The sequence below is a fragment of the Phoenix dactylifera genome, chromosome 13 (genome assembly GCF_051530095.1).
Source record: "Phoenix dactylifera cultivar Ajwa chromosome 13, Ajwa_hap1_PhDact_Kaust_v1.1, whole genome shotgun sequence".
Taxonomy (NCBI): domain Eukaryota; kingdom Viridiplantae; phylum Streptophyta; class Magnoliopsida; order Arecales; family Arecaceae; genus Phoenix; species Phoenix dactylifera.
This window is the reverse complement of record NC_143202.1, coordinates 23,005,615-23,011,614: the sequence shown is the minus strand read 5'-3', so window position 1 is coordinate 23,011,614 and position 6,000 is coordinate 23,005,615.

Below are 6,000 nucleotides of genomic sequence, written 5' to 3'. Positions count from 1 at the left end.
ATGCATGCAAAAAGCTATGCCATGGTGGTCGTTGGGCAGACCGTTGCCGCTGCAAGCCCAAAAAGCAAGACCCAAATATTTTTTCATCACATTATTTAGATAAGGCCATCTAACTAATTAATATATATAATTAAGCAGTAACGAACTTCATCAATATGATGGGAAAAAATCTAAGGAAATTCGACTGCATCGGCAGGCACCTTCATGCTTGGATCCACAATTTTGGATATTTAATCGTAGCATGATTTCTTTAATAAAAAAAACACACAGAACAAAAATGTAGCATGTCTAGCTTCCCAATGAGCTAGCTATCATGTTATTGTTCATGTGACTACTCACAAGGGTAACATTTTACAGATCTTCATCATATGCTATCATGCATGCAGACATAATTTTTTTTGAAGAAAATCATGCAGTTTTGTGAGGAAATATAGATGACAAATCATGGATATCTACATGTAGCATGTCCAATAGTATTCATCAGCTATAGATATTACCCTGTCTATTACTAAGATATATATGTACTCTTTAGAAAGAATCTTACTCTCTTTAATATCCTTGTTTTTGACTACAGGCATACCCGTTATCTTTTCCCTTGATTAAACCACCTAGAAACGCTAGACTTCACAAATCTTAGGCCAAATTTGACTTAAGCCCTGAGCCCATAACAAGCAATAACTTGAGCAGAGACAGAGTTAAGTTATTGCTTTAAATTAATGACTTTGTTGAAGTTATGACTCATTTCACTCTTGACCCATTTGTACCATGTCTTCCCATTCGAGAACATTAGCTGAAGCAAGTTGGCTAGAATTATATATCTACATACAGTTATAAAACGTTTTCCAAGATTTAAACCTTTCAGGTGGAGGGGTTCAACTACTGGCCTATAACTTACTCTCTTTTTTTTGTTTCTTTCTTCTTCTTCTTTTTCCTAAGGCAGGTGGATCATACCACACGAGTACGGATGCGTCGAATAAAATAAAAAAACAAAATACTTCGGAGTGTCAGGGGCAACTCACCATCTTCAGCCCACAGGGTACTATCCGAGTAACTGGCTACATAAGCAGCCACCCAGTCTGCGGCCCCATTAGCTTTACGGAAGACATGCTTGACCTGAAAAGTCCCTCCATCCCTCACCATTGCCCCTATAAAGGAGAGAAAAGATCAGTGTATAGACAACTTTTTTAGTATAAACAACTTTACCAAACTAACTGTTCGGCCTAATTTATTTTTTTTAATAGAAAGGAGTCTAATTAGGAGCTATAAGCTCCATAAGACCCCCAATTTATTAACAGAAAAGTATGTATATCAGTATAAAAGAAGGATTAAAAAAAAGGCAGAAAAAGAGTCTGAAAAAAAGGAAGTACAAGGTCTGTGTATGAAGAAGACAATAACTACAGAAGTGAAAGCAGAAATCACTGAACTAAAGGAGAGAAAAGATCAGTATATGGAACATCCCATATAAGATAGGGCTGCATTAAGCTCAGAAACATGACCAATGGATCCTCATAGCATAGAGTAAGAAATGCTGCTTCCATCATTGTAAAATGCAACCAAAAAGAGCAACGGAGTCCGAGTAGAGAGGCAATGGAGTCCGAGTAGAGAGGCAATGGAGTCCGAGTAACAGATCCATGACTAATATGTGGGCATAAAAAAAATAAAAAAACAAAACTTTGTCATAAGTCAAAAGTTAACTGATCTCAAAATGGATATGTGGGGAAGTTGGCATCTCTTTGGATATTCTGTAACCAAAGGTTTGTCCTGGCCCTACCAGAAGTCCCATAACTTTGAGCTAACTTGCCTTGGGATAGGATGGGCAACCTAATAGATCCCAAGCGTAGACAGTTTCCACCGAAGAGCCCTTGGAAGTCGGTCATCATGGAAGTGAAGAAGCTTCGTGGAAGACTGCAGAACCTCTCTGTAGGTAGTCTATATGCAATGCCTCGAAATCTTCATCACATATACCAAAGAAAGCTCTTCTCAATTCATCACAAACACCAAAGGAAGCTCAGGCATGCTCTCTCTCTCTCACACGCACATACAAATAAACCTGAAGTACTTGGAAGTAATGAGGTCATGAGGCAATTAGTATATTTATATATATATGGACTAAAGTATGCTAGTAAAATGGGTCGCAACTACAAGGTCACAAACAACCATGCGAGGAAGTAGACTGGATCCCAATGCTTCTCGCCAGATTTAATGTGGAGCATTTCATGGTGTGCAAAAAATGTGAGATGTACCCTACCTAGTTAAATTTTCAACTTTAGAGGAGGAGATTGCTATGTTTGTACGCATATTAAAATGGTCTTTCCACAAGCAACATGCACTAAACTTTGACATTTGTATGTTGTCCAACAACAATTAATGCACCTTTAAGTATCTCATTGAGGTAATTACAGTCTGGCTCCTAGATTGATTATTTTATATTTAATTCTTGTTTGACTCAAAAATTAATATTTACTCCTTGATTTTAACGATCAATCTATATTTAATCTTCAAACTATTTGGAAGTTTGTGTAAAACAAGTATAACTATCTTAAAAAACAAGCAATGTCCAATGCACAAGCCGTACAAGGACTGGAATAAAATAATATTTGAAATAAATACGAAATAGAGTCGAACAAATTAAGGGCAGGCTCCAAAGTTCACTTAAATACATTCAGGTGAAACACAAATTCAAAGTGTATGATGTATTGTACTCAACCATGCAATGGAAATCGAGTTTCCTACGAGCAGCTGACTCATATTGTCTCTCTGAGTTGGTCATATGGGACACCTACAAGCCTCGCCCATGTTTCTATATGGGCATAGTGATTGTAAAGAGATATAATGTGACTGAACATAATTCTAGGAAAAGGTTTAGTTTGTGACCTACAAATGCGAATTCTAAGCTTTACTTGGCCCATGCATGTCGTTCAAATCATTTCATGAGTCGACAAAACTAGAGGATTGACATGCATTTAATCAAGGCCACGAGCATGCATCTCAAGACAGGCATTTAAGTAATATTAGCTGTCCACAGAAACTTACGTTCTTTCCCCCTTCCCATAGATACTGACAGGCCCCAAGAAATTATGCAGAGTCCCATGAGTCTCTTCTTTCTCTGACTTTAAAGCATTTTCTATATGATGTCTCTAGTAACTTAAATTACACCTCACAATTAGTGATCTCCAGAATGTTGTTTGGCACACCATTAAACTGCCAAAATACAAGGAGAAAGAGAGATATTGTGTCGCAAGCATATTTTTCTCACTTAAAAACCATTAATCCTCGGCCAGATTAAAATGGCTAACCTCTTGCTATGGCATCGGGGTGTGTAGCTGCGTTTTTATGCGAGAGTCTCGACATATGGCGTGAGGTACGTACAGAAATGCCTCGAGAGAGGGTGACGGCATGCAGACCCATGCAAAGGTGGCGAAAATTATTACACGAGATCTGCCGACACACTGCACGTGAACCTCAGGGTGTGTTGCTGTGTTTGTTAGATCTCCTGGATGCCATGAGATATTCTCCGCAATTCTAACTCCGTGTAGGTCTTAGACGGTATTTGGTGACCCAAATGGGATCACCAAGATGATTTTTGCAACACTGGTGATTCTTATTTCGGAATAATTTGATTCTGAATGATCTAAAATCACCGTGTGGAATATGTTATGCTTCAGTAATTAAATATTTCTGGGTACCATTATATTTTTATTCTAAAAAATTCAGTCTAAGATCACTGTCATGAGGTGATCTTGAATAATCGACGTCAAAGATGAGTATCTCATTACTGGGTTAGGTGGCAATTTGACGAGTGAAGATGATTTTGAATTACTGCCATGTAGGATCATTGTGATGCAACCAAACATAGTGATCTCATTATCTTTATCCATATCGCTCTTGATTTTAGGATGACCACCTCATATTAAATGCTCCCTTAAGCAATATCTCTAACATCATGAAGGGGATCTAGTGGCCTTATACACACAACGAGTGTTACAAGTGGGCTACTAGGAAGGGGCTTAATTTGATTTCACTCATCTGCAGAAATCCATCTAATTATGTGATGTTAAGCTAGAGTTATGGAATTTCACACTCTGGCTGAGCAGTACAAACAAGGTGTGATATATCAAGCTCAGACAGAGCTATTCAAGTTCAGATTGTAAGCCACAAAAATAACCAGGTTTTGAGCTTTTATATTTGTTCGTGATGGCAGCAGATGTCGAAGCTTGGCTTGTTCTTATCTCAAATTCCACAGACGGAGCTTGGACTTGGCTTGTTTACCAAATGAATAAGCATAAGCGAGCTCATTTTAGGCTGTTTGACGCGTTCATATATGGCTCAGTTCATTTGGAACCTTAATTGGTAAAAAAAAGGGGGAGTTTTGGATGATAGGAGGGTGAATATGCAGAGATAAGGGAAGCAAAAAAAATTATTAAGCATTTCTTGGGACTCTGCTTCAAAAGTTTAGTAGGATACATGCATGTTTTTCTGAACCCAATGGAGCTTAAGTGGTGGTACATGAAAACTAGATAAATGTATATAGTGAATTTGACGAGTGAGAGAAGGCAAACGGGTAGGCTGGTTGTTGAGGTGAAGTTTAATATATTAGGTTCCTAGTTTATCCATGCCACTTGAGAACTCTATATATTTTTAATTCTTTAAAATGAAACAGTGTAAAAATGCTATGATAATTGATACGGTGTTAAGCTGAATGTCTATAGTGTACTAACCATAAAATTGATTTCTGCACTAGCTTCCTTGGATATCGTTTCCTCGTATAATTTCCTAAAGGTCATCATCACTTCCACAAGGGTGAGATGTGACGCACAAATGACTTTGAGATTCTTGTTCAGCAAATAATCACCAACTATATCCACCTCTTAGCTTTCTTAAGGTAAACTTTGATGGCAGTACTTCTAAGAATATAGGCAAAAGAGGAGTGGGCTTTGTGATCAGCGATTATAACTCCAAACTCGTCGCAACCAGAGGTCGACGCATTTTCGATGAGTTTATCATCGGAGCAGAGCTGAGAGCTACATGAGAAGGCATTACTCATGCAAGGTTAATTCTGGGTGCGGACAATATCTATCTTGAAAATGACTCAGCTATGGTGATCGTCTAGATTCAGGGCCAGTACAGCAATGACAACCGACATCCGCTGCTTTGGAATATTTACAAGCTCTCAAAAGGGTTTGCCTCCTTTCTAGCTCCTCATGTTTATTAAGAGGTGAACAATACTGCTGATTAGGTCGTCTCATATGTTATACATCATCTGGAAGAGATCTTTTAGGAGAGTCGCAAATTTTCTTTTTTTCTTCATCAATTTTTTTTAAATCTTTTTGAGTGCGCTCATGCTCGCTCGGTGTGAGTTGCCATTGTATCGAGCAGCGGCTCGCTGTGTCACCAGGGACGGGACCCACAGTCGAGGAACCATCCACCCTGAAAACGTCCGGGCCGCCTGCCAAGGGAACGTGACGGACGGAGATGAGAACAAAACCATGCAACATATGAAGTCTGATAAAATCGCTTAACATGTTTCCTTGTTAATTAGCCTGCCTATGTAGCTCTCAATCCCACTCTAATCTATAATTTAATAAATTAATCACGGGAGGAAAAGTCTAAGATCTGCATAGGGAGTCCCATTTGTCTTGGACTAACAAGTTGTGTTGAGCGAAGACAAGAGAGTTATGACAGTTAAATGTAATTGTTAGGCGATATTTCCAATATCACGCCTCTCTTCTTCTTTTTAATTACTCAATTATATATATATATATATATATATATATATATACCCGTGGAACGGAACGGACCATGATAAGGGAGACTGCCACGGAGGATGGCATTGGTTTTTACCAAAGGAAAAAGATTATTTTTTTACTATCTTCATTGTGGTCTAAACTTTTTTTTTTTAATTGACGTCGTTTGTTTATTTTGTCGTTGGTCGCAAGAGGAGAGACGGCAGCCGGAACAGGAGGCTTTATTGGGGAAAACTAAAGAATCCACATGGCCTCC